This window comes from Camelus dromedarius, chromosome 25 (assembly GCF_036321535.1).
Source record: "Camelus dromedarius isolate mCamDro1 chromosome 25, mCamDro1.pat, whole genome shotgun sequence".
Taxonomy (NCBI): Eukaryota; Metazoa; Chordata; class Mammalia; order Artiodactyla; family Camelidae; genus Camelus; species Camelus dromedarius.
In genome coordinates this window covers 4548520-4573042 of record NC_087460.1, presented here as the reverse complement: position 1 = coordinate 4573042, position 24523 = coordinate 4548520, and the positions used below count along the sequence as shown (strand labels likewise).

The 24523-nt window shown below is 48.4% G+C and overlaps 1 long non-coding RNA gene across 1 annotated transcript in view; it reads left to right on the top strand.

Annotated features, from left to right (window-relative positions):
• The first annotated feature begins 14485 nt into the window (after positions 1-14485).
• LOC116150375 (uncharacterized) overlaps positions 14486-24523 on the top strand; it is a 56978-nt gene continuing 46940 nt past the window's right edge. The window contains exons 1-2 of the long non-coding RNA XR_010377780.1: positions 14486-14529; positions 15337-15380. This is a non-coding gene — a long non-coding RNA (uncharacterized LOC116150375). The remainder of the gene's footprint in view (positions 14530-15336; positions 15381-24523) is intronic.

Below are 24523 nucleotides of genomic sequence, written 5' to 3'. Positions count from 1 at the left end.
GCAAGACCCAGATCAATCCCAGCCCGACCCTCGGGCGTCTCCGGTCCCTGTACCCTTTCCCACCTTTGACTCCTGTTGTTTTCTCCACCCCTGCCACACGTCCTGCCTTTTTGGTCACCAGGCTTTCCATGATGGGTGTTGTGGCTCCTTAACTAAGCTGTACGCTCCTTAAAAGTAGACCTTATCCCTCTGCAGTGCCCGTCAAGTACTGGATGCACCAAACTGATGGAACTCTGTCACCGAGCAGCACCCTCTTGTCACCAGTGACCTTCTGATACCTGTGATGATGTTTGTAACTGCCTGACTGTAACGGTTTAAAGGGTTTTTCTCATGCTCCTGCTGACCAGGGTTAGGCTGGAGAGGAGGGAGGCTTGGGTGGTCCGCCCAACGCCCTCGTGGTGCTGTGTGCGGGGACCATGCTCGGTGCCCTGCTCTTGCCCCCAGTGCCCTCCTCTTGATCCCAACATCTCAGAAATGGCAGTTGGGTGTTTTGTGTATTTTGTTGCTCATAACCGCCTCCCCCCAACTGCGCATGTCTGCAGTTGTTTTTGCCCCCTTGTGGTTTCCTTGTATCAGCTTATTGTTCAAGCTGCAGGCTGAAGCCTGCTTAAAAGGCTAAAAGCATTTATCAACCTGACTTTAAGCTGCACAGGTTTTTCTCTAGAGCTCTTTTCCACGGAGCCCCTTCCAATGCATCCTTTGTTCTAGGTACAAGAATATTAGAAGAGTCCCAAAGCCAGAGGTAAACTTCATACTCAGCAGAGGGAAGGGGACACTGTATTTGCAAAAACAAGAACAACTTTGCAACATTTGTTGCCCTGCATGCGATCTCTATGGAAACTAGCTCCTCGCCTTGAACTCTTGAAATTTTACTGTAAAACCCCCTGCCTTCTCTCCCCAGAAGGCTCACAGTCATAGAGGCATTAGTCCACTGTGACCTCCTTTGCCTGGCAAAAAATAAAGCTGTCTTTTTACTTCATCCAAAATTCTATCCTTGAGTCTCAGTTCAGTAACCGGGTATGGAGGCCGTGTTTCAGTAACAACTTGAAATGGATACTAACTAAAGATTGGACAGGGTGGAGGCTGTGGAATAATGGTTAAGAGTGAGGTTTGCATCCATCACTGTGCTTGATCCCTGGGTTCCGTGCCTCGATGGATCTGCGCCATGTGGGAGCATCTTCCCTTTCGGACACTGGGTGTGACCTGGTGATTTGCTTTGGCCAACAGTGTGGAAGCAGTGACCATCTTAGGTCTCAAAGGCTTTGTGCACTTTCATTCTCTCCTGGAACCTTCCTACCATTCTGAGGACAGACTCAGGATAGACTGTGGAGGACGAGAGGCCATCGTAGGCCAGGCAAGGAAAGCTGCCCCGTGGCCACAAACGCATGACTGAGCCCAGCCGAGATGAGCCTAGCCCGGCCCAAGTCAGCAGAACCACAAAGCCGACCTGCAGACTCACCCAGAAATTATTGTAAGCCGGTGAGTAGACATTTTGTGGATGATTTTTCTGGGAAGATGCAACACTAACATGGTAATAGATAAGTGATACGACCAGTGACCAGCTCTGTGACCTCGGGCAAGCTGTTTTATCTCCCTGTGCCTCCACTTCCTTGTCTGTAAAATGGGGTTGTAGTGGACATTGTTGAGAGTTTGCAACGGAGTCTCCCTTCCAGCGAGATGCTGCCTCACCCGAGGTTCCGCCCCTTCCCTGGGGCGGCCTGCAGGCAGTGGCTGGCTGGTGTGTGCAAAGAGGTCTGGCCTCCTTGTCCCAGTGTGGGACAGCCCTGCAGGGCCATCCTGGCTCCGAGGCTGCCTGCAGGATTGGCTGAGGCCTTTGGTGGGATTCTACCATATCCCCTCTCCTCTCTGCCCAGTTCTGCTCCGTTTCTCTTCCGGGGGGGTTGAATCCAAGAGTGCTTCCCAAAACCCTCTTCCATTCATACCGCCATCTTAACGTCTGATTTCCTGGAACTCACTTGTGAGAGGGGCTGCAAGGGACCATGTGGCAGGTTCTGGCCAGTGGGGTGAAAGGGTCACAAGACAGCTTCCTAAAATGTTCCCTCGGACTGTTGTCCTCACACTTTGTGCCTGTACGGCTGCCAAAAGAATTTTGGAAAACGGTATTCATTCTTGCATACTTTTTAGATCTATTTTTTTTTCTTTAGAGTTTTAAATGTAATTTTTAGTATATTGTCAATATTAATATTTAAAACTGAAGCTATTCACTTTTCAGTCTTTATTTTTCAAAAATCCAAGTTTATTAAAAAAAAAAAAAGCTCGCAAAAATGATACGATGACTTCTTGTAGGCCCTTTTCTGGATTCATTAATTCTTAACCTTTTGCCCTACTTGCTGTCTCCTACACTCTAAATATGATTAGAATTCTTACTAGTATATAATGGATCAAAACAGAAATATATTTTGAATTCATATTAAACCTAAAAAGAAATATTTTACTGGGATTGTACTTCCTCAGTGAGGCGGACAGAGCTTCCCCCAACTTCCCTAAATTGTTTTCAGAGCGGCAGCAACAGCACAGCTGTTTAGCTCCAGAGTAGCATCACGCAGCCTTGATTTGAATCCTGGTTCTGACACATTAGCTGTGTGGCCTTGGGCAAGTTATTTAATCTTTCTGTGTCTCAAAATCTTCCTAGTAATAGTACCTGTCTCATATAGTTGTATGAGGACCAAATGAGTTAATGCTGTAAAGCACGGAGAATGCCTGACACGTTGTAAGCACAGTTTTGTTTATGACATAAATGAAATGCACCAGTGGACATATAATTATTTATTGTTAGAATAATTAGACTTCTGAGCAAATTAACCACAAGAAGAAAAGAGATTATAATACTAGGAAGTTGCAGGCTTACAGAAGCCGCACTAATGATGGTGGTTAAATCCATCGTTTACCGGAGAATCACATCACAACGTTGTTAAAATTAATCTGTTAAGAACATGGTAGGAATAAATAAATGAGCTGAGAAATGATTGATGAGTGGTGGAAGGCAGGGGACCTGTACCCAAATTGAAAAAAAAAACCAAAACTTTCTATTATCCAATCATTTGAGAACAAAAGTTAATGAAAACATTTTTTTCTACAAGTCATTAAATGTTTACAAAAATATAAAACACTGAAGTATCTCTGATATAAGTTTCTTTTATTCAAAGATGCCATGTTTATCGGTTGAAAGTAAATGTGAAACTTTTCACTTCTTCCTCCAGGAAGTCACGAAATAATGCAAAGAAGGGCAGACCCAGACAGGACGGCTGAGGGTTTCCCAAGCTCTACAGAGAACTGAGCCAGGGCATGGGCGCGCCTTGGAGCAGAGCTGCCTTGATTGCTGGGATGCTTTTTAAGAATCATGAATATTTTTAAGACAGATGGATAAGGCATGACGCTCCGCCCTGAGTTTGTCACCTGCGTGGTACAAAGTCCCGTCACCTTCAGTCTTTCATTGCTTTATGCTCAAGGGGTTTGCCCTCAGGAACCAGGCATTCTTGGACAGTTTGGGGCCTATGGAAATTAACACCATCATCACTTGGCTGCCCCCCTGTGCTACGTCTGAATCCCAAACAGCCCAACACAGGCCAAAGCGTCTTCTTTTTAATTTCACATTGTGCCCATAACAAAAATATGTACATGACAAAGAAGACACGAAAATCGACCACAGAATTGTGGTGATTTGATTAAAAGAAGATTCACCCAAGCTGAGATTTTGGTGTCTCTCTGTTTGGGGCCACAAAGTTTTTACACACCAAGCAGTATATCTTAATAAAATCCAGGAGGGGTGAGGCGCACCAGGAAGTGTGTGACGCAGTGTGGATTGTTTTTTAACCCCTCCCCTCTCCATGAGACAAAATTATTTTCAGCAATAATCAGGAAAAGAAATGATGACATTTCATGCTTGTCCTAAACAAAATGAGTCAAACCTGTAATTTGTCCTCATTTCCACAGTTTGAACTTTCAAAACACAAATGAAAAGTCCAAGCTGACAGAGGGAAATAACTCTATTTCATTCGTCTTTACAGGTAAGGTGCGGTCACGGTTTCCTTTGCATCTACTGTTTGAACGCAGACATCTGTTCCACAGGGATGCAGGTGCCCACCCACAGTGAGGGGAGCTCGGATGATTCCAAAGGAGGAAGCCCTTACAATCTCACTCTGGAGTCAGCAGGTGCCAGGGACCCACTGAATAACTGGAGTTACCCCGGTTAAAGTCTTTGTGGAATATAATGTTTTTTAAAGAATAAGTTATAAAAATATGCTAATTTGAAGTTTGCGTATCTATTATTGAAAGCCAGGAGAAACCACGATGTTTGTTTAAAACTTAGACCAACGAAGTGTTTTTTTTTCCAGGAGGAATATGTTATCACTGACATTTATTTATTTTTTTATTGAAGTATAGTTGATTTACAATATTGTGTAGTTTCTGGTGTGCAGCAAAGGTCACTGATACTTAGATCGCCGGCCGAGGTGATAATTTAGAGCAGCTGGCGTTGGGGGTGGACAGCACAGCCTGCCCTTAGCGGGGGGTGGGGGCGGCCCCAGCATCCCTGCACACGGTTGCTGTGAGGCCCCCCTTTCCTTTAGAGGTGGCAGCACGGTCCACGGGCAGGTGAGACGAGAGAAGCAGCGGATGCCTTGAGGGCAGGCAGGAATATCTGAGGAAGGAGGTGGTAGAGAATGTGAGTTGGTGGCGACTGATCGCCTCCCACCTGCGTGCCGAGTACTCCTTGAAGATTTAATGACCTCCGTTCCACAGCAGCCAGCACCAGTCCCTGGCCCCTCTTCTTCTTGCTCCTGTCTCCTTCCTGCTGTCTGCAGTGCGGGTGCTGCCCTCCGGGACCCTCGGGCTGGCAGAGCTGGAAGAAACCTGGGCTCTGAGGACCCCGTGGAGAGCGCCCTGACTTTACTGATGGGAGAGAGAAATAAGGTTCCACCCTTTATGGGGTTTCTGACACTTCCAGGGGTCAGAGAAGGCCCTGGCATTTAAAGGGCCTATGATCTAAAGGCTGAATTGGTGTTCTCTGAGGAAAAAGCAGAGGGAAGAGAATGATGGAGGAGGACGCTCAGGTAGGGAAGTCAGAAGTGAGGGACAGCGTGGTGAGTCTGAGGAATGGGAAGCTCAGGTTCAAGGCGGTCTTGCGGGTCGGGAGAAGGCCTCCAGAAGAATGGCCGGTGACGCATCTGTGCTCGTTGGCTTTGCCCGGTGTCATTGTCTGCTGTTCTCGGAGGTTCTCAGAAGCCAAACCAAGAAATCCAGGGCCCTGCCCTCCCAGGGTTGTCCCAGGCAACCTCTGTTAGTAATGATTCTTGTTTACTACCTTCTGACTCACACGCACCTGTGGTTTCTATGGTTGCCACCAACAATGAAGCATAAATCCATTCCTGCAGGGTGGGGTCCGCAGGGTGGGGCCGGCCTCTTCCTTTTCTGGTTCAGAACTCAGCAGAGTTTCCCAGGCTACAGCAGAGGCCTTTGCCAGAGCAGTCTCGGGTGGGTTTCCTTGGGAGGGGATGCAGAGAGTCCAGGGCAGGGAGCTGAGTGGGGCTGAGGGACCCATCTCTGCAGTCGGCCTGAGTGGGGGAGATACACAGTGTGTGAGAGAGAACAGGGCCACCCCGAGCTGTTCAGAAGCCCCTTCTCTCCAAATAATTATGGGGAAAGCCCAGGAGACGGAGCGAGAGAGAGAGTCTTGGGGCACAGAGGATTCAGAGCAAGATCCAGGAGACCCGGCCACTTTCTTCACCAGGACAAACAGGGTTTGGTCCCCAAGTAGTGGTGGGGATGATGAGCCAGATTATAAATCTGAAGTCAGGGAGTGAGGGGCACAGGCTGATGACAACTGGTACACAAAGGAATCAAAAGAAAGGAAGCCAAAGGGGCAGATGGCTTTTTAAAAGATTGTCCCTCATCTCACACATTTGCACAAAGTCTTGCAGGATGCAAAGCACCTGTGCATCCATTTTCTCATTTGCTTTTCAGAGAAGTCCTGTGAGGAAGCTGGAATGGGAAATGCCAGTCTCTTCTAGAATGGGGAGACCAAGGCTTTTATAATTTGACTAACACAGCCAAGGTCAAAACTAAGACTACACTCTAGACTTCCTGGCTCACAGTCCACTGCTTTTTCCATTAAACCAGAGTTTTTCAAACTTTGGCATCTCCAGACCATTTTAGTGCGTGTCCCGAACACACAAAGCACCAAAACGCTCGATAAATTTTTTAAATGATCACAAATTTTAAAATAGTGTAATAAAACATTTTAAAAGGAACAAATTGATGAGAAAGATATGTGTGTAATCTTTAGTAAAATATTTATATTCAGCTTGATTTTAGATTGTTTGAGTCATAGCTCAGGTTCCATATCCAGTTAGGTTTTTGTTTTTACAGTTTTTTGCTTTTTGTATATATTTTTATTAAAGTAGAGTCAGTTTACAATGTGTCAATGTCTGGTGCACAGCATAATGCTTCAGTCATGCATAACACATATATATTCATTTTCATATTCTTTTTCATCATAAGTTACTACAAGATTCTGAGTATAGTTCCCTGTGCTGTACAGCATGAACTTGTTTATCGGATTTTGTGAGAATCCTGCGGTGTTTTGAAGCAAGGATACTCTGCCAGAGTTCAGTAGGTGTTCTGTGTGGTTCAGTGGTTTGTAGATGTAATTCTTGGTGTATATGGGGGAGCGGGCGAGCTGTGTCTTCTTTGCCATCTTGGCACGTCCCACCAGGTTTTTCTTTCCCTAACGAGTCCACTAAATTAGGACAGCTTAAGGGATGACATCAAGTGCTTCATGAGACAATCCTGGATGAGCTGATGAAACTTAACACTCAGACGTGCGCGGAGCACGCTCGGGTGAAGACGGTTTGCTGAAAGAACAGGATTGAAGTCTGCAGGTTGGAACGAGGGCTGTTTTCACCTGGGAGGTGGGGACAATCGGATTTCTCATCCAATCCTTGGCCTGGTTCAGCTTTGGAAAGTACTTCTTGTTCTGATGTACAATTACAAGATGTGTGTGTGCAAGGGCGTGTGAAATACCCATACAAAGTTTGCTGTTTTATCAAACTGCTTTGAAAATACGCCCAATTATATGTTCTTTAAAATTTCTTTTTCCAAGAAATAGTGTCTGGAAATAATAAAACTTTGATGATGCAACTGTGCCAGAGTTCCAGCTTTAAGAAATCCTGGTGTTTTATACCCAACATTACAACTGCGACATTTTGGTCCTGGGTGACAGGTCCTGACATGTCACTAAGGTGTGTTACCTGAGCAAACCGTTTGCCATTGGAGAAACGCTCTTTCTTGGCATTCTCAGTCACAAGTGTCGTCCCACGTTTCAAAAAACTCGCGTAATGAAGAGGAAGCAGTAGAACTCTCTTATTTGCTGAAGGCAGTCTGGCAGGTTCTCAAGGTTTAAATGTACAGAATTTCCACATGACTCAGCAGCTTCACTCCTAGGTATACGCCTGAGAGAACTGAAAACGTGTTCACACAGAAGCTCGTGCATGAAGGTTCCGAACAGCATCATCGAAACAGCCAAAAAGTACAAACAACCCAATGTCTATCCACTGACGAACAGATAAACAAAATGTGGTCTCTCTGTACGGTGGAATGTGATTCCACCATAACGAGGCATAAAGCGCTGTTTTGAGCTACAAAACGGTGAACCTTGGAAAATGGCGGTGAATGAAAGAAGCCAGACGCAGAAGACCACACACTATACGATGTCATTTATATGAAACGTCCAGGATAGGCAAATCCAGACAGACAGAAAGTGGATACCAGTTGCCAGGGGCTCGGGGAGGAAGGGGATTTGTACTAACGGCTACTAGGTGTGGCGTTTCTTCTGGAGGTGATAGGAATGTTCTGGAATTACATAGTGATTGACGGTTGCACAACATGATGAATATACAAAATACCACTAAAGTGTACACTTTAAAATGGTGCATTTGTGAGGAGGGTGTAGCTCAGTGGTAGAGCGTGTGCTTAGCATGCATGAGGTCCTGGGTTCAATCCTAAAAAAAAATTAAAAATAAATAAATAAACTTAATTACCTCTGCTCCCCCCAAATTAAAATGGTACGTTTGATGTTACGTAAATTATATCTCAATTCAAAAATGGTAAAACAAAACCCAATTCATGGGAACACCCTTGCCCTCCAGCATGAGCGTGCTTCCCAGGGTTTGAGAGGAGGAAGCAGTTTCTTGTATTGTCACCTATTTCTGCATGATCGGGTTGAAAAGAATGTATCCTTGGTGACTGCACTTTGACTCATGGTGCAAATGTTTTCTGTTTCCTTTAACACTGAACTGGGTTCAGGAGACATAATGAGGACTGACTGTCAGTGGATCCCTGTGAATTAAAGTGTTTGAACTGGCATTCGTGTGATGGTAACAGTAATAACAAACCTTTATTTTCTTTTATTTTTTTCTTTCTATCCTTTTTCTTTTTTTTTTTTTCTTCATTCTTTTTTTTATTGAAGTATAATCAGTTTACAATGTTGTGTCAATTTCTGGTGTACAGCACGATGTTTTGGTCATACAAACACACACATGTATTCCTTTTCAGATTCTTTTTCATTATAGGTTACTACAAGATTTTGAATACAGTTCCCTGTATAGTGCTACACAGTAGAAACTTGTTTATCTATTTTATATATAGTAGTATCTGCAAATTTCGAACTCTCAATTTATCCCTCCCCACCCTCTTCCCTCCCTGGTAACCGTAAGTTTGTTCTCTCTGTCTCTGTGAGTCTGTTTTGTCAGTAAGTTCATTTGGGATAACTAACCTTCATCAAGTACTGTCTCTGTGCCAGGCATTGCCCTAGAGTTTTCTATGCAGGTCTTCACTAATCTTGACCACAACTGTATGAAACAGGCATTACTATTAACGCTGTCATCATCGTTCCCGATTTTCAGAGGGAAAACCTGCAGCACAGAGACACAGAGACAACCTCCTTTATTAGAATTCCACCCCCTGCCTTCTTGCTCCCAAAGCCAGTGCCTTGGCTGTCCTGATTCCAGTGTGGCTTTTTCATTTACCAAATAATCTCTAGTAAGACTAAGTATCTTCCTCCTGCAGTAGAGGATTTTAGAGATAAACAGAACAAAACGTCATTGACTACTTTGCCGTCATGTGTGTTTTTCCCCTCCTAAAAGCTGTTTCACAATCTGCGTATCAGGGTTTCCGACAGCCAGGAAGTGGACTGCACGCTCACAGGCCTGCCTGACGGTGATGGGCGTGCGCCTGGCTTGCCGCTGTTCTCCAGCATCCAGCAGCATTCAGCAAGGCTGCTTTCTCTCTAAGTATTTACGGTGTTAATTTCGCAACTGGTTTGCCTGCCTTTTCTGTTGTGTGTCTTGTACCCGTGTTTGCTCTGAGGACTGAGGGCAACTTGGGGTGATGTGCTGTATTCTCTGTCTCTATCACAAAATTATTTTTTTTCTAGGGAGTGCTATAGTGTGCTTATTCTGAGAAAAAAAAAAAAACCCATCAGCAAGCTCTGACTGTGATGGATACACAAGTGTTGATGACTTTGAGCCTTGATTTGACGTTTTAGAGCCAACCATGCACTGGGGACCAGTTTCTAGGAAACGTTTGTGGTAGTTCCTTTTTGTGGTTTCTTTTTTTCTTAATATGCAAAATAATCACTCTTACATTTTCCTTCATCCCGGCACCTTTAGACATATTACATCCCCACTGGAACCTTGTTCACTGTTTATAATGACGCTATTCTGAGTTGTCCTGTCCCTGTTACGACCTTGGCTGCTTTTACAAGCCAAGGCAGCACTTTGAGCCATTAATGAATTTTTCTAACGTGGGGTTTAACACAGCACAACAGTATGCACATATAAAGCCCATTTTAAAAGATCTTTAAGAATCTGAAATCTCTAGGACTGTGGTGATTATTAACATAACGAGGCGCCGTGACAGCCTTAATCAATGCCACATTTCAGATTTGTGAAAAGCGGGAGACGAAATTGGTCATCATTTCCTCCCCTGGAACTACCAGTCAGCCTGAGGGCCCCGTGATCAGCTTTCCTTGGAAACATTTCAGTGCTCCAAGAGACCTTAAACTCCTAAGCTTGGACTGCGGGGAAGATGACTGAAAGGCAGGAGACGGGTGAACAGAAGCCACCGGAAGTGCTGAGGGGAGACTTCGGGGGACGGCCTCCCGCATTTCTCCCCGGGGTCTGGGAATCCCAGGAGACAGTGATATCCCACTACCAGAGGGCGCTGTGGAGCCAGGGACGCCGGACTTGGACCCTGTGTGTTCCTTTAGGTATTCCCCAGGCATGCTTTTTTTTTTTGGCAGGGGAGGTACTTAGGTTTATTCAATTTTGTTTTTTAATGGAGGTACTGGGGATTGAACCCAAGACCTCGTGCATGCTAAGCATGTGCTCTACCATTTTAGCTATACCCTCCTCCCTATTTTTAATTCTAAAAAACCCACTCAACACCAAACTTACCATCTTAACCATTTTTTAAGGTTTACACTTCAACAGTGTTAAGTACATTCACATCGATGTGCAATCAGTTCCCAGAACTCTTTTCAGTTTGTAAAACTAAAGCTGTACACCTATCAATAAACAACCTCTCCCCCCACTGCAGCCCCCTGCAACCACCGTCCCACCTCGTGTGTCTCCATGGATTTGACAACTCTAGGGACCTCACAGAAGTGGAGTCATAACTGTGTGACTTTATATGTGTGTGACTGGCTGATTTAACTCAATGTAACATCCTCAGGGTTCACGTGTGGTGCGGCATGAATCAGACTTTCCTTCCGTTTTTAAGGCTGAATAACACCCCACTGCGTACGGAGACCACTTCAGTTTCTCCCATAGTCGTCTGTCTGTGGACACGGGTTGCTTCCATCTCTTGGCTGTTGTGAATAACGCCGCTGTGAACGTGGGTGTACAAATATCTCTTCAAGACCTTGCTTTCAACTGTTTTTCTTTGCTTTTCAGTTCATGTTTTGGAAATAGTAATACATGAGTTTGAGACAGGTTTCAAAAGACACAAAATCATTCTGGCTGGGTTGGAGAAGAGATTAAGGGGCAGTCTGAAGTGCAAGGACATTACGCGGTCCAGGCCAGAGATGGGGGCCTGTCCGGTGGTGGACCGGCTGAGGGAGAGCAGTGGGCAGTGTGGTGTTGCTTTTTAAAGTCCTCGGAGGCACACAAATGGCGATGTCAAGTGGGTGTCAGGCGTGAGTCCAGTGGGCAGGAGGTACTTTAGGGGTCGCCGTGATGTAGACAGAGTGGAAGGTCATGAGGCAAGGCAGAGAGTAACAGGGAAGATGGGGGCTTGAAACCAGACCTTGACGTTTAGTGGAGGAGGTGGAAATGAAGAGGAGACAGAGGCATGGGTGGAGAAGCAGGAAGCATGGCGCCAGGGCCCAAGAGAGAGGGAGCCACGGACCACGCCATGAAGTGTCCACGGCACCCACCGGGCTGAGCAGCGTGGAGCTGATGGTGAATGACAGAGCAGTGCCAGCTGAGAGGTGGGGCAGAGGCAGGCAAAAGAGAGATGGAGGTGAGGGAGTGCAGACAGCGTGAGCAGACAGCTCTGAACTGGGCTCTGCAGGATGGCAGGAATGATGGGAAAGTCCTGAGTGAGAGGGATGTGGGGAAAGAGCGGTTTTGGCGGATGTTTTGGCTTTTTAAAATGCATTTGGTACAAGACCGTGCTTTGATGCTGACAGGAAGGATGTGGCCAGGAGAGAGTGAGAATGCAGATGGCACAGTGAGGATGAATGAGGAGAAAGAGAGGGGGGACCTGGGGCACCTGCAGACCGCTGGTTCTGGGGAGGAGGGACTCTTCCTCCGGGGTATCGGGAGAAAAAACGAGATGGGGTCTGGTATAGGTGCATGACTTTGGTCACAGGAAGGTGAGAAAGCTCTTGCCTGATGGTTCCGCATTCTGGTGAAGTGAGAAGACAGCTGTCAGGTGGATTTCCGGGGGTGGGGCAGGGGTCCAGGAGCAGCTTCCAGGAGCAAGAATGGGAGAGGGTGTTTTCTTCAAAACATCTCAGGACTGTGGGATGCTCTTGGGGCCCCTGGAGGGTGGTGAGCAGGAGCCACAGTGCCCATAGCCGCCTGGATGTTGTGTTCTCTCCAACCACGCTTGGCTCCGTGGGTGCAGCTGCAGCAGTCCACCCAGGGCTGAGGTTTTGTTAGGACAGTGTGATGGGAGAGGGAAGAGAGGGAAAGGGACGGGGGACTTTTCAAGGGAGTGAGTTTAATGAGGATCCAGTGACTCTCTGCCTGGGGGAGAGAGAAGAGAAGCCCAAGGAGAGGTGATGGGTGGAGGTCTCTGCGACACTGAAGCCTTGGTTCAGAAGTGGTCCTTGTGCACAGATGCCAGATGCAGGATGATGGAACTGGTGACTGGGGATGTGGGTCAATGATAAGAGCCAGGGTGTGGCCCGGGAGTGGGAGGTGGAGGAAGTGGTCGTCGGGGAGGAAGAGGACCAGGATCAGAGGCCACGATGATGATGGTCTCCCACATGGAGGCTGAGGCTGCCTGGCAGAGTGAGCAGAGTCGAGGGGAGGGCAAGATGTAAGCCAGAGGCCGAGCCCCCAGGGAAGGCGGGGGAGTGGCCAGGAGGCCAGACCACCAAGGTAAGAGGGGGCGGGGGATAAAGCTGATCGCCTGGATTCTTCAAGGATGTTTGTGCAGGGGTGGCAGAGGCGTGGGGGCATGAAACTTCTGCAAGCAGCCAGGAGGAGCCAGGAGGGTGCGAACCTCACTTCTTGCCCCTGCAGGATGTAGGGAAGGTGAGAGTAAGATCAAACTAGATTTGAGGAAGAGCTTTCCGACCCGGACAGGGTGTGAGGCATGAAGACGGGCAGCTAACGGACCCCTACGAGGTGTCTTTTCTTCCTGGACAGGTTTAGGGGCAGAAGCAACCCCACTCCCACCCTTCAATTCCCCCTCCCCCTCTCCCCATCATCTTGAGGCTTGCCTGTTGGGGACGGTCTGACCTCTTCGATGGAGAGATTTCATTTATTTAACACAAGTATATTGAGCTCCAAGAAACGTAGACTTACTCTCCTAGGCACTGGAGAGCGCGCAGTGAGTAAATCAGAGAAAGAGAAAACCCGGCCCCCTGGAGCTGCCTTCCAGCAGAGCAGCGGAATTTGTTTAGGTAGGTTCTCATAGCAAAAGCTACCAGCAGGGTGAGTTACTCACGGGGCTGGAATCTGGATGTGGACTGAGTTAAGACTGTGAGTCACATTTGTTGCCTGGGGGGAGGGAGAGGTGACACCGAGAAAATGGAAAAAACTCCAGCGCTTGGGGGCTGAGACCCAGGCTGAGACCAGCCACCTTGAACAAGTCATTTTTTTTTTCCTTTTAGCTGATCTGTAAAGGGGGAGGAGGGAATCCTTCATTCCCCAGTTATTGGAATTAAACAAACTGTTGCCTAAATAATTTAGAGCTCAATAAATTGTCATTACAGCATTACTTAAGCTTTCATTTCCTTCTCTGAGTACCCGTACATAATAGCACCTGCCCCCTCCCCAGGGGGGCTGTGAGCATTAATTAAAATAAATGAAATAAAATAGACATCGAAGACTTAGCAGAGTGGGGGGCACACTGTGCTGGACAATGCTGGCCACTGTCCCCCGCTCATTTCCAGAGAATTCTTTGCTTCTCGGGACCAAAGTCCACCGGAAGGGGAAACAGGTAAAGTGCCAGACCGAGGGTCAAGCTGCTGGGGGCCGGGTATGGAACCCGCCTGGGCCTGACGTGGTGAGCCTTAGCTCCTCCCGGGTGAAGGAGGAAGAGGAGGAAGACCACGGCGTGGGAAGTCTGCTGAGATTTTGGTGGGTAAGTGGCGGGACCCCAGCATTCTTTGGGACTACTTCCTTCCCCCCTGCACCCCGAAGTCCCTCATCCATTCAACCATTTAGTTTTTAATTCAAGGCCTACTAAGTGAAAATATTGTGCCTAGTGGTGGGGATAGGGTGGAGAATCGGACAGACAGGGTCACTGTTTCAGGGCCCACATCCCGGTGGGGACACAGGTGGGGGAGTGGTAGCTGACCACCTCCCTGGAAGCGAAGAGATATTTATGGTCTTTCCTTTTGGGGGCTGGGGTGGGTGGGTCGGCCGTCTAGTTTCCAGCTCCAATTTGGCCTTAGTTTGGGGTCCCCAGGAGAAGGCTCAGAAACTCATCTTTTAAAAGCACAGTGTGTTGTGCCGTGGGAGGATGAGAGAGCTATCTCCGCCTTCAGCTTTTTATTTTGATCATGTTCAGATCTGTAAGAAAACGGAGAAATACTACAGTGAAGGCTACTAAGTTCTTCACTTAGCTTTCGGAGCTGGGGGTGGAGACCGGGAACGGTGAAAAGTGCGCGGGGTTGGGAGCCCGAGGGGCGGGGCCCGGGGGGGCGGGGCCCGGGGATGGGGCCCGGGAGGGGCGGGGCGCAGAGCGCGGGGCGGGGCAGCCGTGCGTCCAGGCGGCCGTCAGGGGGCGCCGCGGGGCAGCAGGAGCGGACTGAGCCGGCCTCCGGGGCCGCGGGTGAGTCACGGCGGCGGGAGGGAGCATGAGTCAGCCGTCCTCGGGCTTCCCGCGCCCGCCGCGCCCCGGCCGCCGCCCACAGCTGACCCCTGGGAGGGGCCCTGGGGGCGCCGCCCTGCCGCCGGCCGGGCCTGGGCTTCCCCAAAGCCGGGGCGCGGGGACCCGGCGCTTGGCGCTTTCTCCTTTCCGGTCAGAGTTTCGGAAGGAGACTTCGTGCGCGTTTGGGCCTGGGCCCTCCTGGGCTGATTCAAGGAAAGCGGGGGCTCCTGGGGTTCGGGAGCCTCGATGACACATCCTGCGGGGCGGGGCGGGGCAGCCAGGATAGATCACCGAGTCTGCGGGGGCTGCTCCGGGTGCCTGGGTGCCGGGAAGCATGCCCCCCCTCCCCCCTCCCCACCCCCAAAGCCACACGCAGAGAGCCTGCTCTGTTCCTTGGCGTGCCCGGCGGCTTTCGCCTCCTCTCAGACTAAGTCAGAAGGAAGGGGAACCCTTCCTGGCTGCAGGTTGACGGTGCCCAGAGAGGGTCTGGCTCAGCACCTCGGGGGTCACAGCTGCCCCTGGCCTTGCAGATCCTGGGTCTGGCCTTGCGTGGGAGATGTGGCCCAGGCAGGGAGGTGGCTTGTCCAAAGGCCTCAAAGAGGAGGCGGAGCTCCTGGGTCTGGACTCCCACTCACAAGGCCATGGACAGTGCCTAAAACAGCGCCTCGTACGCAGCCATAATGCAGAGCAAGCAGTACAAATATATAATTTGCCTAATAGCTGATCTGTATGAGGCCCCTGCTGAGTGCCCCGTATTGTTTGTTCCAGGTGCTTGAAGGATTAATTATTTGATTTTCAGACTACTCTAAGACGTAAGTACTATTCATATCCGCATATGGCAGCTGAGGAAACAGAAGCTCAGAGAAGTTAGGTAACTTGCGAAAGATCACACAGCTAGGAAGTCTAGTGTAGGAGTTAAAATCCAGACCCCCTGATATCAGAGGCTGTATGCATGAGACTGACTTTAAATATTGGTGGGGTCCAGGGTCCATGAAAAAGATAATCAGTCGATCTAAAAGAAATGTAAAATTTTATTCAAGCCAAACTGAGGCCTATAACCTGGAAACAGCCACTCAGAAAGCTCTGAACTGTTTGGCCCATTAGAGGTGAGAGAGCAGTTATGTAAGTTTTAACAGAGAGGGCTGTATGTGAAATGACACATTATTGACAGTTTACACAATCCATATCAACTCCTACCAAGTGTGGTCATGAGTCATCGTGGCCCCTTACGAGATTAAGAAGGAAGGTTCTGTCTTAAGAAATCGTGACCCTTTATGAGATGAAGAATGTTATCTCCAAGGGAGGTCAGGTTAATGCAGATGCACAACACACACACTGAAGGGGAGGGAGGAGGCCTGAGTGGGCAGAGAAAAGTTTTATGTTTAAATTTTGCTTGTCTTGCCATAAAATATGAATTTTGTGTCATCAGAGGAATATGCTGCAGGTGATTTTCTTCTCAAGGTATCGGAAGAGCATAGTGTTAAATGGCAGAGTTGGCTCAGCACTGGGGGAGGAGGCTCGGTGAGCCCTGTGGTTTTCCCAGATGCCACAGAGCAGACGAAAAGCACTGGGCGTCACTCTTGTTCAGTCTTTGGCTGTCCCTATGGCCCCAGGACCTGGTCTTCCGCCGCCACTACTCCCCCTGCTTGTTTGTGACCCACACTTGCTGCTTTGGGGCAAGTTGCCTTTAGCAGCTTTCCCCAAATACCTGCCAACAGAATGAGGCAGACTAGAGGTTCACTAGAGTTGGCTGGGGAGCGTGTTAAACACACAGATCCCAGCCCATGGCACGCAGAGCTGTGATTCTCAGCCACGATCATACACCGATACTCCGTTGACTTGAAGGAAGTGCTGATGCAGAATCCCCCGGAGATTCTGGTTGAATAGATCAGGGGTCCACCTGGGCGTTGGGATGTCCTCGTATGCGGCTGAAATTGAGCACCACTGCTCAGATGGTTGAGTTCAAAGGGCTGAGGTGGTCGGGAAGTCTGTACTTTTAAGAAACTGTTCGTGTGATTTTCTGGTGCAGCCGTGTTCACAAACATCTGGTGTAGATCTCACTTTCTGCTAATTGGCTTTGAAGAGCGTCCCAGATTCTTCCAGTGGGACCATCTGCGTCTCCTGTGAGAGCTGTTTCAGAAGAAGGAGGGGCCCTTCTCAGTCTCTCCTGGCCTCTGTCTCAGTTTATAGGATCACCAGTGTTCCCACCCATCCAATGAAATTCATTTCCAGAACGTTCTGGGCAGGGTGGTCACTCCTCTGGGCTAGTGGCCACCTGCAGCTGAAACCCCTGAACTCTGAGGGCTCAGACCAACCATGTCGGCAGCCCAAGGGCCTGAGTGAACCTTGGCATCCATCGTCTTTCCCCCAGGCTCAAGTAGACCGTGTTATCTGACAAGCCAGCTAGGTGGAGTGTCCCTCCCTCCTCTGGGACATGTTGCTTATCCCTCTCTCTCAGTTTTGTCTTCTGCCCTGGAGTTAAGTTGTATCTGTCACTCCCAACTTGATAGTCTGTTCTGGTCTTTAGATGCCAGGTGTTCTTCTGGGTACTAGGTGCCCATCCGAGGTGTCAGGCTAGGAGTCTAGGGACCTGCATTCTGGACACTAACTGTGCACCCCCAGGCATGTCACTCAACCTCTCTGACTCAGTTTCTTCATTCTGTGAAGTGAGCTAATGTGTCCTGCTACTTCACAAGGTTGCTGTGTGATTCAAATAAGATCGTCTGCAAAGCGGTGCCTTGGTGACTGCAAGTTGTGACACCAGTGTTATCTGTGTTCACTGAGTTGGATAAAATGAGCTTTCTCTTTCCCAGTTGGCAGAGTGAGGGGTCGTTTGCCCTAGGAGGGAACACCCAAGGTGTCAGCAGCTGATATTAAAGTCCCTGACAGTGGTGGATCCTGGAGTCTGCCCCCCTTCCTCGGTGATTCAGAATTGACTCATTGAGAGCTGACTGTAGGGTCCGTGTTCAGCCCAGTTAGGCATGAGGCGGTTCCCAGCTGTTTGTGGGGAAGTAAGACAGTCCACATAGAAGCGAGGTGGGCGATGCTGGGGAAGACCCGTGCTGGAAGCAGTGAATGCTTGGGAATTTCAGAGGCAGAGTGTCGCATTAGTGGCCCGGGAGTAAATACTGTGTGCAAGGAGGAAGCTGAATAGACCAGCCCAGAAGGACAGGTTGGAACTGCGTGGAAGGAGCAGAGGATGTGGGCAGAGCTGCCCTAAGCAGCAGGCCGCCCCTCACCCTGATTTCTAGCAACCCCAGCCAGCTGGACTGACCCAGGCATGTAGGCCTCTTAGGGAGCTGCGTCAAAAATGGTGCCATAAAGCGGTCACCAAACAAGGCTACGGCCGCTTCCTTCCTGGCCTTTGCTTTTTTAAGCCAAGGGGCATATCTTTCTTCCGGTAGTTTCCTCTGAAGGGGACGCGGTGCCCTGCCTTGCTGGCATCTGTCACTGTTGGTGCTTTGACAAGGAAGGACCAAGAACAGCCCCCTTCCTCTCGTCCCACTGGCAGGGGGCAGAGGCGGAGCAGCCACCGGTCTGTTCGTATGTCACCAAGGCAGTAAAGTGTAAACCTGTTAGGTTGCCGGGTCACCCCTCACAGCTGCTCAGTAATCGTCTCCCCTTCACTCTGGGCTCTCTGGCACCCCTGTGTTACCTTGCTCTGAACCACCCCCCCATGACATCTCTGCCCCCGCAGCGGGAGTCTCCACCCTCCGCCCAGGGCTGCCATCCATTTTTCCCCTTGGGAGTGGATGCGGCAAGGGAAGTCACTCTGTTTGGGGCCAAGGAGGAAGGAAAGAGGGACAGGACTGGAATGGGTGGGCAGTGGAAAAAGTGACCGCCAGCCATCCCCTGGACTTGGGCCTGGAAGGCAGTGTGGCGTGGTTGCCACGGTGACAGCCAGAAAAGAACACAGCCGGTTTTCTCTTCTCAGAACTGAAGAATATCTGTGGTGCCTTTTCCTCCCTGCTCTGATACCCTCAGGCCCACGCCTGATATGGGGTACCAATCCCCCAGGTCCGGCTGCTCATGCCTCAGTTTCCCAGCCTGACCGAAGGAAGATAAAGAGATGGTGCTGGGTATTCCATGTGCCCCTGCAGACCTTCCGACCTCCCCTGTCTGCTCTGCGTCCCAGCAGGCCGACCTCTGTGGTTTCCCCTGACCTCTGGCTTTTGGTCATCACCCCAGGGGGCTTCACCATCCCTTGGTTGATTTCCCTCAACCTCACCTGCCTCTCTGTGATTGGCCCCTCCACCAAGCTCCCCTCAGTCACCCTGTTTGCAGATGGGACCCTGATCGCTGTAAACAGTGTCTTAACAAGGAAGAAGAAAGAAGGGCAGTCGTCTCAGGACGCCTTCCTCCACGGTCAGGCTCTGGCAGGCCGGCTGTGTGGGTGGGGTATTCTTGTCGGTGTAATCTGAGATGCATTCAGAAAGCTGCTCTGCACAGAAATAGCCAGGCTGATATCCTGAAGTTCAAGGGGCACTCTCTAGGTGAAAAAGTTTCTCTGTAAAGATCCCACATTCCCCAGGAAAGTGAGCACATTACATTCACTCATTTCTCACACATCTTCGTTTTAGCAGATAAGAAGCCTGACCTTAAGTTTCAAAAATGCAAGGACTGTGTCTGACTTCCTTGTGTCGACGTGGGCGGCACGGGGTCTGGTGAAGAGTAGGCTTTAAAAAAATCTGCTGAATAAATTCATTCCCCATTTACTAAATGTTTCTTGCACACCTACTGTGTGCCAGGTATTCTGGGTTCTTGCGATACATTAGTGAACAAAACAGATAAAGATTGGAAGCCCAACCCTCAGGCAGAGAGACAGACAGGATGTTTTATATACACACATATACATATATGTGTGTGTCCAAAGCCTGCCACCCCCTCTGAAGAACCCCACTGCGCCCACAACCCCATCCAGATTTTCTGTCCCCATCACTCTAAGCAGCCAAGTCTCCTCCTGTTTCCTTGGTGTAGCTGAGCTCAGAGACAGTTGACAAGGAAAGTAGAGGCTCCTAACAAATTACTGTGGCTGCTAGGAGTTTTTAAAGTGGATATTTTATAGTCAGCCCCACACTGGTGACATTTAATGCAGCATGACAGACTGTATTAAAGACAATCAGGTACTCTCTGATCCAAGATGGTGGCATTGGAGCCTCCTGAACTCACCTCCTACCACGGACCCTGCACATCTGCAGCTACAAGTGGAGAAATTCCCTCTGAAAGAAATCTGGAAATTCTCTACACGTTGGATGAATGAGAAAATGCCCGCATCAAAATGAACAGCTAAGGCAGCGACACACTGGCCGTAAAACCCCACTGTGTGGAGTGCCGTGCAATTGAGGAACCCAATTGTTGGACCCAGTATCTTGCATCCCACGTTTTAAGACTTCCACTTGAGAGGTGGGCCCCCCAAACACCGAGCTCTGAAAGCCAATGGAACTTGCATCCATGGGATTCAAAGGACTACAGTAAACAAAGAAAGAGTTCTTAATGGGGTGTACCCCCATGGCTCAGCGCGGAGGGGAGCAGACAGAAATGCCTGTCTCCCAGTCTTTCCCTGAGTAAGTCCTATTTGCATACCTTAAAAGCTGCTGCCTGAGGGTTAGGCTTCCAACCAGCCTGCATCTAGGTGCTGACTGAGATCCTCCCTTCAGGGACACTGACAGGTCTTGGCACACCCTCAACTACTGGGAGCCTTGGAGAACGAAGAAGGCAGCTTGGACAACCACAAAGGCTTGAAAGACAACCGAGAGCTCCGGCTGGGCTGAATGACAAAGTCCACCCGATACACGAGACCAGTCTGTCAAGACTGGGAGAGGTGACCCTTTTGCCTATTGCACAGAAACCAACATAGATGTCAAGGAAAATGAAGAAACAGAGTATTAACAGTAACTGTTACTACATTAATTTGTTAATGGGTACACAAGGTAAAAAGGTGTAAATTGTGACATCAAAAACATAAAATGTATGTGTGGAGAGAGTGGAAATGTAGAGCTTTAGCAAGTGCCCAAGTTAGGTTGTTATCAGCTTAAAACAGAGTGTTATAAATATAGGCTGTTTTGTGTAAGCCTCATGGTAATCGCAAAACAAAAACCTATAGTAAAGACACAAAAGAAAAAAAGAAAAGACTCTAAACATACTACTACAGAAAATCATCTAATCACCCAGGAAAAGAGCAAGAGTAGAAGGGAAAAGGGAGTCACCAAACAGCCAGTTAACAATTACCAAGATGACAATAGGAAGTCAGTCCATATCTATCAATGATTACTTTAAATGTAAATGGACTAAATTCTCTAGTCAAAAAACACTGAGTGGCCGAATGGAATGAAAAACAAAGCCAAGTATATACTGCCTACAAGAGACTCACTTCAGATTTAAGGACAAACAGACAAAGTGGAGATATGTGAAAATATATTCCATGCAAATAGAAACCAAAAGAAAGCAGAGGTAGCTATACTTATATCAGACAATGTAGATTTTAAGCCAAAGATTCCTACAAGGGACAAAGAAGGTCATTATATTATGATAAAGAGGATGTAACATTTGTAAATATTTATGCACCCAACGTGGAGCACCTACTATGTAAGACAAATGTTAACAGACCAGAAGGGAGAAACAGGCAGCAATATAATAATAGTAGACGACTTCACTACACCACTTTTAACAACGGACAAGTCATCCAGAAGGAAAATCAGTGAAACATCATACTTAAGTTACACGTTAGGCCAGGTGGACTTAACAGACATTTATAGAACATTCCATTCAACAGCATCAGAATGCACATTCTTCTCAAATGCACACGGACCAGTCTCCAGGAGAGATTATATGTTAGGCCACAAAACACATCAATAAATGCAAGAAGACTGAGATCATATCACGTACCATTTCCAACCACGATGGTATGAAACTAGAAATCAATTACAAGATGAAAGCTGGAAAATTCACAAATAGTTAGATATCAAACAACATGCTGCAGAACAACCAGTGAGTTGAAGAAGAAATCAAAAGAGAGAAAAACATCTTAGGACAAATAAAAATGGAAATACAACATACAAAACTCATGAGATGCAGCAAAAGCAGTTCTGAGAGGGAAGTTCATGGTGATAAATGGCTACATTAAGAAAAAAGAAGGGTCTCAAATAAACAACTAACTTTATACCTCAAGGAACTAAGAGCAACCCAAGCCCAAAGTTAGCAGAAGGAAGGAAATAACAATGATCAGAGCAGAAACATATGGAAAAAAAAAAAAGGCTAAATAGACAATTAAAAAGAGCAATGCAACTTAGAGCTGGTTTTTTTGAAAAGATAAGCAAAAATAAACAAACTTATAGCTTGACTCACCAAGAAAAAAAGAGAGGACTCAAATTACAAATGAAAGAGGAGACAGTACAACTGACAAATGACCACACAAATAAAAGGATCATAAGAGACTGCTATGAACAATTCCATGCCAACAAATTGGACAGCCTAGAAAAACATGGATAAATTCCTAAAAACATATGACCTATCAAGACTGAATCATGAAAAAATAGACAATCTGAACAGATCAATTTACTACTAGTAAGGAGATTGAATCAGTAATCAGAAACGTCCCAGGAAGGAAAGGTCCAGCACCAGATGGTGTCACTGGTGAATTTCACCAAACACTTAAAGGAGAATTAATAAAAATCCTTCCTTCTCAAACTCTTCTAAAAAATAGAAGAGGAGAAACACTCCTAAACTCATTTTCCAAGGCCAGCATGACCCTGATATCAAGGCCACTATACCGCTAAGGAAAACAGCATGGAGATTCCTCAAAAAATTAAAAATAGAACTACCGTATGATCCAGGAATCCCACTTCTGAGTATACATTCTAAGGAAAAGAAAATAGGATATCAAAGAGGTATCAGCGCTCCCTTGTTCATTGAGGCTTTATTTACAACAGCCAAGATATGGAAACAGCCTAAGTGTCCATCCGTGGATGAACGGATAAAGAAGATATATATACACAATGGAATATTATTCAACCATGAGAAAGAAGGAGATCCTACTGCCCGTGACAACCCGGATGGAACTGGAGGGCATTAGGCTAAGTGAAATAAGCCAGACAGAGACAAATACTCCATGTTACTGTGTATATGTGGGATTTTAAAAAGAAAAATAAGTCAAACACATACAAAAAGAATGTAGAAAAGTGGTTGCCAGGGGCTGGAGAGTGGGGAAATAGGGAGAGACTAGGGGGCAAAAAAAAAGTGAAACTCAAAAAACAGGAAGTTCCCAACACCTAGAAAGCAAGAAAACATGACAAAGGTCCACCCCTTGTCGAGCTGGGGGGCGGGGGGGACCAGTGAGGTGCGGGTGGAGAGAGGGTCACAGGTTCTGTTAGTCTGTGTTCTTGGCTGCAGCCACAGAAGTGACTCTGGTTGACTTAGGCGGAGGGAGCTCCCTGCGGGAAAGACGGGAGAGGAAGGCGTGGGTACTGGGCACCTTCTGTAGAGCGTCTACCATGTGCTTTCACACACGTGATCTCTTTTCATTCCCATGTCAACCTTGTGAATTAGGCATCGTTACTCCCACTTCACAGATGAAGGAACTGAGGCTCAGTGAGGTCAAGTGACTTGCCTAAGATTGTATAGCTAGTAAGGGGCAGATGTAGACGTGAAATCTAGAACTTTCTGTTTTAAAATCCCATGCTGTTTCTGGGGTTTATTTTTCTCTATTTTTGTGTACATGGATTGCCCAAAATCTGCAAATATTTTCACCACTGCTGGAGTCTTGGCAAAATCAGCCAGCGGGTGGCGGCCAGAGGATGTGTGGGAGGAGGAGGAGGCGGGGTGTGCCTGTGTGGGCCCTTTGTAGTCAGGTTATTTAGAGACCTGGACCTTCTCCCTTGTAACAAATATCAGAGGTATTTCTTCTGGCTCCTGGACTCAAGGAAGGTAGCGTCCCTTCTGTTCACAGGAAGACATCCAGGAGAGGCGGTGCCCGGGGGTCAGGTGAGGCCAGGCCAGCCTGGGGGGTGAACTAAGGCTCCCGGACTGAAGGTATCCTGGGGATGTAGGGCACACCATAGGACTGCCGGCCCGCAGCGACTCCTGAGAGATACTGGCCTGATCCCTGTGGCCCTACCTCCTTTGGCCCAGCATTGGTACCGACTCAAGGGCAGCCCCACCACAGGCTGATCAGGGGTGGGTGATGGGGCTCTGGGGTCAGGGCTGTGCTCACATCAGAGCGGTGGGGGTAGGCTGCGCTTTCTGGTAGAGGCGCGGATGCAAGAAGAGGCCCAGAAAGAGCAGGACGAGAGGCAGCTGCAGGAGAGGGGCTCTGGGCTCTGGAGGGCCCTGCGTCCCGGCCCTGTCTGCTTTCTGAATTACAAGGCCCCTGGTATGGCTGGCCCTGGGGTCCCTGGAGTCCTTCAGACCCTTCTTGCTGTAAACTCCTTACCGGAATCCATTTTTAGACCTAATTAAGAGTGACGAATGAGGACAGTCCCAGGTTGATGTGGTCTCCCTGCCAGGTTCTCCAGGGCCTGGCTTGGGGGCCTGTGGCCGCCCACACTTGGGTCACTGGTTCCTGTAATTCAAGTTCATAGGGACACTTCAGGGCCAGAGCCTGAGGAAGGGGTAAGATGTGGGCTAGGAGCCAAGGCAGAGGGGAGAGAAGGGCCAGTGGGACCAGGGATGGAGCTGATACAGGAAAAACGGGGCGCGAGAGGGTGGCCACGTCCCAGGGCTCAGGTGAGTACCCTGGGATGCACCCCACCAAGTGAGGGTCCTTGGCTTCGCACAGGAAAGAATTCAAGAGCGAGCCATAGTAAAGCGAAAGTAGATTTATTCAGAGATGCGTGCTCCATGGAGAGCGCAGGCCGTCTCAGCAGGCAAGAGAAAGGCCTAGGAGATACACATTCCATTACTCAGAAGGGAGAGTGGGGGCCTCAAAGGATGGGGCTAGAAGAATGAGATCTCTGGCCTT